This window comes from Dermacentor silvarum, chromosome 1 (assembly GCF_013339745.2).
Source record: "Dermacentor silvarum isolate Dsil-2018 chromosome 1, BIME_Dsil_1.4, whole genome shotgun sequence".
Classification (NCBI taxonomy): domain Eukaryota; kingdom Metazoa; phylum Arthropoda; class Arachnida; order Ixodida; family Ixodidae; genus Dermacentor; species Dermacentor silvarum.
In genome coordinates this window covers 241680145-241693229 of record NC_051154.1, presented here as the reverse complement: position 1 = coordinate 241693229, position 13085 = coordinate 241680145, and the positions used below count along the sequence as shown (strand labels likewise).

Below are 13085 nucleotides of genomic sequence, written 5' to 3'. Positions count from 1 at the left end.
GCCAGTAAGCACGAGTTATTCTGGATTACCTATAGTGCCGTCTCTTCGCGGCACGGGGCGTTCTGTGGCGTGCTTAGCCGCGTTGTTTTGCGTGGTATTGTTCGACGTAGTCTCGTGCTCTGTCATTATAAACGGGATGTGCACGAATCTGACCACCGTGAACCAATGTGCTCGGTTCACGTGGCCGCCTTTCTCGCCCTCCTCCCTCGTTCACTTGTGGCACGTTTGAGCTTCTTGTAAACCTGCGCCTCCCTTCAGGAAACGAAACAAGGATGGTATTGACGAAACAAGGATGGTATTGGTTAACTGTTTTTTTTTTTTTAAGATCCTTATTCTTCTAACCAGCACATGTCACCGTAATGTGCTAGACCTTGTTGTTCCTTCTTGAAATCTGAAACGTGAGAACGTGAATTGTTCTCTGATCCCGACATACTCGAGTACCTGAGGCAGCTCCCCTCAAAAAAAGCAATAGCCGACAGTCACTCGCAGTCTGCCGTGACGGAACAGGGATTATTAGACGCCCTCCCGCTTTGGTCGAACTCGTCGATTGCGGTTGCGGTCACTGCAACAACTCTACCATATACACGCTGTGGTTTTGTATACCGGCTGTGAGGAACCGAATGCTACCACAGTCGAAATGGTATTGCGTCACTTATTTCATTGAGCTGGCCTAGATTTGGAGAGTTCCGCTCCAAAGGCAAGTTTTTTTTTTTTTTTTTCATATGCTGAGCAGCTCCAAATATGGAAGTTGCTGTTCCTAAATTGACTGAACCTGCTCCACATAACATTCTTCTCTAAAATAAAGATACTATTTTTTTTTTCGGCAAGCATGTGTGGCAGACAGCCACACATGCCGTATCAGTAGCTGACTCGACTGGCCAAGACGTTCAGTTTCAAGCTTACTCGCGCTTGTCGTCACGGAGTGTTTCCGTCTGATATGATAGCCGGGCCGCCTTTTCTGCGCTTCCGGTGCGCTCGGTTCCGATATTGCCTGAATTTACCGTTGAAATTGGCTAATAAATATCTCGGAATCAGATGCGACTTCCAAGAATGGAAAAAAAAAAAACGGTGCATTAGAATGTGACGGCATTCAAATCCGCAATTTAAGCAACTGTTTCTAAAATTGTATGGTTAAAACACGCGCACACACGCACACGCACACACACACACACACACACACACGCACACGCACACACGCACGCTCTCTCTCTCTCTTCTCTCTCTCTCTCTCTCTGCTTGTATATAAAAATAGCGTAGCTTGCACTGAAGGCGCAATGCTAAAGAGACAGCGGAGCTGATGGGTACCTAGCTAGTCTTGGCTTTTGGGCCAGGCTAAGCATTACGTACCAAACCATCCCCAACATTTTCCGGAATTTATTGATTATTGATCGATTATCGATTAGCTGTCGATGGGCAATCGCAAGGTATTGGCCACGTATTCGAGCTAGGCTAAGCACTGCCAAGTCATCCCCAGCATTTCCCGGAATTTATTGATTATTGATCGATTAGCTATTGACTGGCTTATTGATTTGCTATCGATGACTGGCTAAGCTTAAGTAGTCCCAACCATGCTTTGCTAGACAGCCAGGCTCAGCCTTCGCTAGTTCACAGGGGTATGTGCCATTGCGCTTGGACCCTTTCTGCACTACCGCCAGGATCGGCCCACATTTTTGGATTCAGCAGACACATTACGCCCGGCTTAAACAGCTCCGCTGTTAAAACGCTAAAACGTACACGACGTTTCTCGGGCATCGAAGATTTGTGGTATCGACGTCTCGCGGGAAGCAAGTCTGTCTAGCTGCAGCCGCTGAGCTAGCTCAGGAACGTTTATTCTGGCAAGCTGACATTTGGCAGGAGTCGCTGAATCGGAATGCGTTTGTTCGCAGACGCCGTTGCGCTTAATACAGCGTCGTCAGCTGGCGCATGTTTGCAGGACGAGGCCACCTGCGCCGTTTCGTACGTCGCACAGCGTAACGACGGCCCATAAAGCCAGGAATGTTAAACTTCTTATGCTTACAGCACTCTTAGTCGACAAAGCCCTGTTTAGGCAGCCACCAATGTATATAGTCAAACTCGGGTATAACGAATTCGGTCATGAGCCAAATATAGGTTGATATACCAAGTAATTTCCTGTATATCCAAACTCGTGTATAACGGAACGTTTACGTTGAGCCCGTTATGCGCGACTAGGACGAAGAGTAAGCTGTGGGACAGGGCTGAAACGCCCCGTGGTGACTTGACTCTTGCAGCGACATGTGTAAGTGACGCAGCAACCGGACATGACCTAGCTCTCTGTCGTGTTATAATAAAGAAATTGAAATAAAAGCAAACAAGAAATGCTGGAACGGCATACGCTAAAAAAGAAAGAGAGAAAAAAAAAAAACTGGGGCAGGCGTCTTTTTTTTTTTTTTTTATCGGAGGTTGTAGGCTCTCGGAGCTCGATGCTATACAGTGTCCAGTTTGTTTCAAGCGATTTATTTTGCACGAATATCGCCTAGTATGTTTTGCGTGTGCGATATGACATAATTCGTTTTCCACGGGTTCGTTATATTTGGGTTTGACATGCACTATCAAAAGAGTACTTCCGGCTTATAAACCACCCGGTGCGGTGGTTCGGCGGCTGTGGCGTCCGCAGTGCAAGGTCGCTGCTTCGTTTGACCTGTTTTCACTCTGGTGGCTGCGGACGGCTGAAGCACCCATGCACTGATGTGTACACGTAAAGGAGGCCTACCGATGGAAATTAATCCAGAGACCTTCACTTCACATATATCAGTGCGCTGCGACTGACTCTACGTTTTCCCCCCTACGCCGATTACTTTGTTTTCGTAACAGGGGATGCTTAGTACCATTTCGGAGCGGGTCTGACATTAAAGGACGAAAACAGAGGCGCGAGCACTTTATTTTCTACCACACTTTCTCTGTTGTTGCTTGCCACGGGCAACCCAATAAAGCCTCGAGGGGGCGAGGGGGTGGAGCGTCACCGGTGGTAGGCAAGGGAGGGGGCTGTACACGATGGAATGGAAGAGACCTGCTCCACAACGAGCGCTCGTCCGTCGGCGCGCCACACTGTCATTTCTCTCGGCGGCGCGTCGTTTCTCGTGCGCGCCGACGGCGAATGATCGCAAACTCGCGCTCGCACGCGCGCGCTCGCGGGTGGGCGCGCGTTTCTTTATATTTTGTTCCCGCGTCCTGGGCTTCTTTTGCCGCACCTCCCCCCTCCTGGAAGAAGGAAACCCCGGGGCCGCCCGCGTTTTTTTTTTTTTTTTTTTCATTATTATTATTATTTTTTTTTTCCCATCCGTCGAGAACGCCGACTCCTCTTGGCGGAGTTCTCTCTTCGCGCCGCTCTGGGAGGGAAACGAAAATGAGGACCGAGAGGAGCGGCGGGCCCGACAACGCAAACAAGGCCCATCTCTTCCTTTCGCCCGCCGCTTTGTTTTTGTTGTTGCACCGACGGCAAGCCTCGAGCCACGAAGCCACCGGAAACACGGCCCCACGAACACGGCTCCTCCAGCGCGCGCGCACGGCAGCGGCGGCGGCGGCCCACATGACATTGCGTTCAGCCAGGTACTTACCAGTTCTGCCGCTTCCGTGCGTGCGTGTGTGGAGCGGCAGGCGCTACTCGGCGGTCTGGACCGCGCGAATGCCTATTATTCGGGAGCCGGGGGCCTACCGTACCGCTGCTATATACCACCACCCTTGGGCTGTCGCTTCCTTTCGTTCGCCGTTTTTATTGGGCACCTCGTACGTCGGCCAATGGCGTGCCGTTGTCTTAGCGGCAATGTATAGCCTCGCCAGAGGCGGTGGCGACGAGCGTTGGAGGCTCTCGGTCTGTGCGTATTCGCTTCGTCCGTCTCGTTGTCGAGCTTTCGGGGGGGGTAGGGGGAGGGGGGGGGGCTGAGCGCGACTTTTTCCGCCCCCCCATCACGGCTGCTTCCCCACCGCCTCCTTAGTAAGGGCTTGCTCCCCGCTTGGAGCGTGTGCCAGCTGCTTCGGAATGCGCATGTCGGAAGCTTTTGATCCGCGGACTCCCAGCTAGACAATTGTCGGTTTGGTTGTTGTCGCCGAGATTCCTTGGCGCTTCCTGTTCGCCTGTCACGTATGCTCTTCTCTGTGTTTCTAAATATTTTTCGGTGCCTTCTCCCTATTCTTTTTGGTGCCTCTGTGCTCGCTGCGGGATTCTCGTCTTGCCCTCTGTTCGTGTTCCTGCAAAATTACTTCTCAAGTTCATTCATATATCGGAAAGCGGCACGCTCTAAGTCTTTTCTCGGAAATTTCTGTCCTCCTCCCGTTCCTCGTAGAATGAAGGAGACGGTAATGTGGCATCAAGGAATCTCTAGTGACCAGCAGCCCGGATCGAAATATTTGGACATATGTTCAGAGCCGCGGTTCGCCTTCGCGCCTGCTGCCTTCTCGTGCCTCGTCGTTTTCCGTCGTGCGCTGTACCGCGCAGTGAACGCGAGCGCGTGCTTGGGCCGGGGTGTACATGTGTAAAAGCCATACTCGGTATACGCCGCTTTTCGCATTGTTCTATTTATGTCTGCGCTGGCTTTACTGACGTGAAGAAGTGTAAGTTGGAGCGTGAGGAAACGCCCAAGTCGTTGTGTTGAATGTTTGGATATACGCACGTGTAGCCGCGTTTATATTTTTTAGTAATATTATTTAAATCGCACGAATTTGGACGACCGTGAGGCTGGGGCACTTTATTGCAGCGCTCGCATGCACGCGTGAAAATGACGCAGAATTGTAGGATGCGGCTGTACTGTCCGTATCCGGGAACAGAGTAGTGCAATTCTAGACCACATTGCTTTTCCATTATCTCTCCTATATGTTCCGCACGCTAGCATTACCGCGCTTCTCAAGCTTGCCGAGAGTATCGCAGCCTGCTTTTTCGTTCGAGTTTGCACAACGCGGTAGAGACGCGTAGATTTGTATGCGTGCAAGACTGGATTGAACGCTTGTCTGACGACATAATGGCGGAAGCCTTAGGGACTGAGCTTTCTGCATAACTGGTGGTTATGCGTTCGGCGAGAAGAGGAAACATTGTATACTGAAAAAAATTGCTGAAGCGCTAACATGAACCCCCCCCCCCCTCTCTCTCTCTCTCTCTCTCTTTTAACAGCGGAGCGGGCTGTTATTCCGTTAGTCGTCCACAAAAAATGTGGGCCGATCCTGGCGGTAGCTTGCAGAAAGGGTCCAAGCGGAAGGGCACATACCCCTGTGAACTAGCGAAGCTGAGCCTGGATAAGTCTAGCTAAGCATGGTTGGGACTACCTAAGCTTAGTCAGTCATCGATAGCCAATGAATAGCTAATTGATCAATAATTTCCGGAAAATGCTGGGGGTGACTTCGTAGTGCTTAGCCTAGCCCAAATACGTGGCCGAGATAGCCAATCCTTGCGATAGCCAATCAACAGCTAATCGATAATCGGCCGCTGCGGCCGAGAATCGAATCCTCGACCTCTTGCTCATAACTTTTGTCCTAGGGCCCTTAACCATCACTAGCCTGTAAGTGCACGCGTATACCAAGCAAATTCATTGCAGTTAACCGCGCGGCGGTATAGCGGTGTGACAGTAGCACAACACTTGCGCACTGTGATCAGGTAGTTAGCACTCAGTGTACAGGGCTTAGCTGAGGTGCCCAGTCTTAACCAAAAAAAAAAAAAAAAAACTACTGGTGTAGGATATATACACGTAGTCTCAACCGATTAACGACGCCATCAACGTGCTTGCCCATACCCGGGGGATGCTGTAGGTGCACTGACAGTCGATGCGATAAAGGGGGCGTACTGACGCTCAGAGTCAGTTTAAAATACAACTTGCATTCGCCATCCGATGTGCGTGACAAGCGCTCTGATGTCCTCACGGGAAAATGGGATCTATACAGCGGACGACCCAGAATGAGCGTTCTTGGCAATGACGGCTGACTTGACGTTTTCATAGAACTTCGCAGTGTCCATGTAAACACTGCAGACTAATTTTGTGACCTTCATTTCGTCAGTCTCTCTAGAAAAAAAAAATGTACAAAAAAAAAAAGGAGCAGCCCCCCCCCCCCCCCCCCCCCCAGTCGCCTCGACGCACTGGTTCTGGTTCTCGAATAACTATGCTACTTAATTATCATTAAGGAATCATACGTGTGAGGTCATTAAGCGTGTACGCAAGTATCATCGCCTCCGTGTGGCAGCAACTCATCGGGTTCATCCCGTCATTGAACACATGCTTGTAAGGTTGTGTTCCGCGCCAGGAAGCCTTATACGTGCACGGACACAAGGTGTGCGTGTGTGGTAGACTGACCTGGCCGGGCATGTTCATTTCTTATTTCCACCTCCGCTCTTGTTGTTCGTCTAGTCCCACCCCTTCTCCGTCTTTAATTTCAGCCATAGCCTTCTCTCTCCGTCGTCGCTACTGGCACGGCTTGGTGGCGCTCATCTCCGCAACCGTTGTGATTTATGGATTCTGGCTTCGCGCGCGGCCGCGTATGCGGGCAAAAGGGGTGAAGAGTGTGGAAGCAACGTGTATACGCACGTTGCCGGCGGGTCGCAATCAATATCAGCCCGTTGTTTCCGCCCCCCCCCCCCCCCCCCGTTTTTTTTTTCTGGCGCGCGTGCAGCTTCTGCAAGTCTTTGTTGCAGCTGCCGTGAGGAAACTGTGCGCGTGCAGCCAGCCAATCGGCGGCCCGGCCTCCTCCTCCACTGCGCCGGTCTCGACGCGCGCCATTGGTAGATATGCGCGCTCATCTGACGAGCTGAGAGGGCGCTTTTCTTTTTTTTTTTTCCTCCACACGTCTTTATTTCTGTTGTGCGAAAGCAGCTGTACAGAAAGAAGTGCAGTGTTCTCGCTATGCGAGCCTGTAGTAGACGACGTGTGCGCGCTCGTCATATATTGACACGCCATTCGGCATTCGAAGTGCACGCGCCGGTGTTCCGTTCGGTGCATCTTTTCGCTTTCGCGAGAAAAGCTGTTTCGTACGCGCGGTATAGTTTGTTGCTGCGGAGGTTGGCGTTGAACGAAAGCGACGCGCGGTACGTATCGTGCCTTTCGCTTGCGAACGTAAAAAATACGCCCCCGCAGCCTATTTCTCGCGATATGTGTGCGGCGACGTGTCGCTTTCAGATAAAATTTCTGATTAGCGATGCATCGCAAAGTCGGGATGTGCAAGACCTCTCTGGAGAATATAGTATTTGTTAAACATGAATGGCTTGGTAAAGCAATGCGTAGTCGTGTCCCCTTCGGTCAGGAATTATTTTATTTTCACTCGGTGAAAACCATCCTGTTTGTATTCGGCCGCATCAGCAATTTTCAAAAAAATTTTGTTTTTTATTTTTCTATACACGTACGTTTTTTAGGTCGAGTCTTGACGCGTAATCAACATAATAAGTCAGTGTGCACGTTGGAAATCTAAGGCAATATGTTTCGACGTTGTCTCCATGTCGGAACCAGGCGACATGCATCCCCGTTTTATAACACATAGACTAAAGAGTGCTTGTGTCGACGATCTATATTAGTCTTTGGGAGGGACTTTTTCGTAGTCAATGGAGCGACTACTGACACGGCGTCAGAGGTAAAACACTCTGCTGGTGTTCTGCAACTTATCAGACTTATAGCAGCGTCAGCTTTTTGAATGTCTGGAAGTGGTTATGAATTCCTATCGGATACCATGAGTCAACTCTTGCATTTGATCAATTGTCTGTCTGTTTGGTTAAACTAGTTTATTAGTGTAATTTACACAATGACTTGTTTTATTAATGGCGCTAGTAATATATTGAAATGTATGCTGCATTGGTAAAAGCAATACCGAAGAAATCGCTCAATAATCGCATCTTCCTTTCATGTTTCTAAAACACCTGCTGTTTATATATAAATATTGTGAAGAAGACGCGCCTCCATCCAGCAGCATCGCCAACGCTCGGCTGGCGCTGCGTGCGCTGCTGGTGGCTGGTGTCTCTATCGAGACACTCTATCGAGTGTCTCTATCTAGCTGCCTCGCCGTTCCTACTCGTAGCGTCCTTGCAGGAACGCACCGACAGTAAATCTCTCATCAATATAAAATTGTGCAACGCTGGTTGATGGTCAACTCTCTATCCGCCGTGGTAGCCCAGTTGCTATTGCGTTGCGTTGCTGAGCTCGACGCTGTCCATTAGGTGCATGTTAAAGAACCCCAGATTGTCAAAATAAATCCGGAGCCCCCCCCCCCCCCCCCTTACTATGGCGGGCCTCGTAATCACATCGTGGTGTTGGCTCTTAAAACCCGGTAATTTAATTTTAATTCAATGTTTAAACACTGTCTACTACTTATCAATGGTCTGCTCTGGTTTAGCAGGTATCACCGACAATTCTTAAAGGTTATTCGCTGATTTACCGTACCCTACCCGTTATGCATCCTTGTAAGGTTTCTCGCATGAGTGCCTTGCTCTAAGCGGGGAAAAAAGAACGAACTCATGCAGAAAGCTTTCTGAAGAAGGCATGCAGCGGCGAAGTGTTATTCAGCCACAAAGAGCGCGCACACTATATATGTGTGTAACGGAAGGGCTTCATCCTTGCAATAGCTAATCGTGCTATTTATAGATCCCCGTTTAACACGGAAGTGTAGTACGATAAACGTATAGCACGACACTGAAAACATCGTCTGAAAATCTTAAATCGGTCGTACCGCGAAATGTGTATTTCGAAACAGCTTAATTCTTATTCAGCTCTTTTGACAGACTTGCTTATGGTAATGCCCATCTAATCAGATATATTGAACGCCACACGGATGGCCAGCGACTCGGACACGGTTTACAGACGAGTAGGGAACAAAAGCAGCAGACCACCCGCCGTGGTGGCTTACAGCGGCTGTGCCATTTCGCTGCTAAGCACGACATTGCGGGATCGAATCCCGGCCGCATTTCGATGGGGGGCGAAATGCAAAAACGCACGTGTACCGTGCATTGAGTGCACGTTAAAGAACCCCAGGTAGTCAAAATTAACACTATATGGCGTGCCTCATAATCAGATCGGGCTTTCGGCACTTAAACACTTCGCGAAACTTCACGATTGCCGCGCGCGCGTCTCGGTTACCATTTTCTATAGTGCCAGTCTTTCGGGGGGGGGGGGGGGGGGGGGGGCGAACTTGCACTTCGTCGGCGAAATGCCAGGCGCGCAATACAGGACCGCTCGTATACTAGGTTACATTAAGCCGTGTTTGCGTAGTGCCTTCTCTTCTATATATCAAGGGAGTTTAAGCTGCGCCACTCTTGAGGAGGTCATTGCAGCACGAACGGTATACGTGTAGGGGTGCATGGATGTGCGGCCACACACACATACTTTTTTGTTTTTTCTATTTTTGTTATCAATTTTTTTTTTCAATTTTTTGTTTAAAGTCTGGAGTGGCTCGTTTGTGCGGCTGCCCCTGCGCCGTTTTCATCGCTCGGTCGTAAAAGCGTCAAGTGCGGGAACAATCGGGAATCGAGTTTCCGGTCAGTCTTATTTCTCTTTGTTTCGTTTCTTTTTGCGCTTCTCGCGCGGGGCCTTGCGAAGTTTTCGTTGACGCCGGCGTGCCAACTGGGTCGTAAACGCCGCACACTGGCCGTGCGCAAGGAACCACTTGGCAACGCCCTGAAGTTTCTACACCGCGAGTCACCCGAAATCGCAGGTATATATAACTCGGGAGTCTCATTTTCTTGCAGTCTTTCATTTTTTTTTCTTGTTACCTTCTCATTTCGGCTTGATAACGCTTCCAATCGAAATTTACCCTCGGTGCCACCCTTATAGACACGATGGTTTATGTCGGGAATCAGCAGTGTTCTTTTAATCGTATTCATTGCGTGAACCGTAGAGTTTTTACAACTCAGTTTAGTGTTGCGACAGTATTGCAGTTCGATGTCTGTCCTGTTTCTTCGGCGCGATTGCGGCGAAGATAAAAACGGTGTGTCCGCCTTGGTCATTCTATTTGGACATGATTGGGAGAACAAGAAAGAAGCAACCCAAGCTATGACGACTCGGCGTTCTCGCATTTCTTTTATGTCCGCCTTCTTCTATTACATATATGACGCCTTCTAGTGCTACCCCTAAACTGCTGCTGATATAGTACAACTACTATCACCACTGCCGCTACTATAGTTTTACTTCTTTTCCTTCTGCTACACAAATTTTTCGGCTCCCATTTCATTTTCGCCTGCTATTTGTTTTGCTTCTGTTATTAAATATAAAATTAACTTCTGGGATTTCACGTACCAAAAGCACGATCTGAGTATGAGGCATGCCGTAGTGTGGGATATTGGGGTTCGTGCACCTAAATATAAGTAAACGTTCTTTCTTTTTTTTTTCTTTTGATGCGATAGCGTCAAATGGCCCATTGAGCGAAAAAGCCGGCGTCTGTAGCGGCGAAATGGCACCTAAATTCCCATTGGCTGCGACGCCACGTCACGAGCGCGCCTCGCTGGAGCTGAGCGGGCGAAAGGCGACGCCTGCGTAGAGTTGCGTGAGGGGAGAGGGCATCGCCGCGACGCACGTCACCCTCGCTGTCGCAAGCCTGTATTATCCGCGCAAGCTCTCGCTTTCGTTCTAACTGCGCCTCGGCAAAGCCAAATCAAAACTCGCCAAGCGTCTCAACGCGCTCGGTTGCCCGCGATTAGTTCATAACTCGAAGGACGCTCAGCGGCGTTCAATTAGTCATTAACGGTTTCGCGTTTTTGTTTTCGGCCACATCGAAATGCGACCACCGGGATTGTACCCTCGAGCTCAGTTCTTCAGCTATTCTCGAGATTGTTTTTTTTTTTTTTTTAATGCGTTGGCATTACCCCGGCATTACCCCAGGAGGGTGCAGCGCAACCATGAAGCGGGAAGCGGATGAGAAAGGTATAACGAAAGCCTGAGAAGAAAATCGTAGTGTTGCGCAAGACGGGCTCTGCAGTGACGATAGCTACGAGATGGCGCCACAGCAGCGCCGTCGTCTGTTCAGAGGTGTATGGCATGCTGCGAGCGCGTCCACCGACACCATATGTATGGAAGCAAATCGCTGCATGAGCGGAGGTCTGTCTACGGCGGCTGCGGTGAATCCACCCGCGCTATGCTTCTCGCGATGCCCCGATTAGCGAGGCAGTTGCGCCACTCTTCGCTCCGTTTGCAATGTGCCGCACGAGACATTGTCCGCGCCGCCAGCCAATATATCGCGAAATGAAAACATGTATGGAGCGGCGCCCAAATTTCGCGTTAGGGTGTATCGTAATCATCCGGGATTTTTGTTTTCCTCTCCCCTGCTTATTACTGCTGATTAATTTTTGCAGCATTTTCTTCGTCTATTTTGTCGTCTGCTATAATGTTTCTTCTTTTGCCGGGTGTGTTAAGATGATAAACCGAGCGTGTGTCCTGGCCACGTTTAATTTTGATGAGAAAATTTTATTTTTCTGACAGACTGCCTAGGCAAGATAGTCGATCTTAGTATTGCAAGGCAACAAGTTACCCTTCGCTGAGAATATTGCGGGACTCTCCTCTTAGCCAGGAGGCGCAATTCTGCGGATTACGTCGCGTTCGTATTTCGGTTAGCTTTTCGGTTACATTTTCTTGCGAAAAACTGGCGAACGGCCGCGCGCGGCCGTTCGCCAGTTTTTCGACGGGCTAGATATGTTCGCAGGCGGTCAACCGCTCGCCAGAAGCGGCGAATGACGGCTGTCAGCGCGGACCAATCAGGGCGCGGTCGCGTCCGACTTCCTGCCGCCGCATTTGAATCGGCTAGCCAGCCATAGAGCGAATATGGCGACAAAAGCTGCGCGCATTGCGTACAATGATCGACTGATCACAGCCGTCCAGGTGTGACCAATATGGTTCAGTTGCAGATACAAAACTATTTGTTCACTGCATTTTACAGGGAATGGAATCACGCTGTTTTTAGCAACACTGAAATCGTGGCGGCGGCGGCGGCCGCCTGTTTTTCGCCGCATGTGGGTGCAGCACGGCGGCGGCACGCTGGCGTTTCACCGCGCTGATGCGGGCCGCGCGAAGTTCGCCGTGAATGTTCGCTCCATGTGGGCCGTGCTTTATTGTTTCATATTACGACATCGCGGACGATGTCGTAATAGTATTATATTTGTATTATTGTAGTGCTTCTTGCGCGTAGTTCTGTGTATCCGTCACACTCTGGCCTTCACTTTCCTCATTTTGTATTTCACATTTGTTTTACTTGCTTCCGTTACAACGGATGACACTGTTCCAGTGCTGTTTTTTTTTTTTTTCGAAAAGTCTCGCGCATCCCTGTAAGTAGATGGGGACGACGAATGATGCTTCAGTCGAGGCTAAAAAAAAAAAAAAAAAAAAGCGATAGAAAGGTCCCGGACAGCTGCGGAGTTAGGTGAAGAAGAATCCGCTGTTTCTAGCCGCGTGTCGCCTCCGAAGCGTTGCCCCCCCCCCCCCCCCGGCTGTTTACCTGCTGCCGGCGTTCCTCGAGTCTTCTTCTAGCTCTGGAATGATTTCCAGGTCGCGCGACACCCACCCACCCGCTGCTGTGTCGCGCGCGCGCGTTGTATACGAGCTCCCCTTAGTGAGCGGTGGCTGCATAAGATGGGAGCGCAGCCTTTGACGACGACGACGATGCCGGAGAGAAGGGACAAAAGGTATAGGAACCGTTGCCGCAGGTGTGTTATAAATGAAACGCTTTTTTTTTTATTTCCGCAAATGGGAGTCAAAGAAGAAGGGAGGCGGTGGGGAAAGTAGCTGGCGACCCCCACCCTCCCCCGTAACGACGGCGGTGCCCGCGTCCCGCTTCGGAGGAGCTGTCTCTGAGCGCGACGCTGCATCGATCAGAGTCGCGCCTGACGGATGTAGCGTTACCTGGATCCCGACACCCGGGCTCCGAGGCAAATGATTTCCGCCCCCTGGCTTTTCGGGAGCGCCGCCGCCGCCGACCGCGCCGCTCGTGAGAAAAAAAGCACCGGCGCCCGCGCTCCCATTGTCTCAGAAATCGCGGCGCGGTCTTATGTCGAGAGGCCAAGCTGCGTGTGTGTGTGTGTGCGCGCGCGCACGCGCGCCGTTCCTCGGGTGTGTCGTGCGCGTGCTCGGGACGTATGCGATACGTTCTCGTGCGTGCATGCACCGCTTTTCTACGGGAGTTTG

The 13085-nt window shown here is 50.5% G+C and overlaps 1 protein-coding gene across 1 annotated transcript in view; it reads left to right on the top strand.

Moving 5' to 3' along the window:
* LOC119438181 (maternal embryonic leucine zipper kinase) overlaps window positions 1-13085 on the top strand; it is a 123751-nt gene that overhangs the window by 90080 nt on the left and 20586 nt on the right. The window lies entirely within an intron of this gene.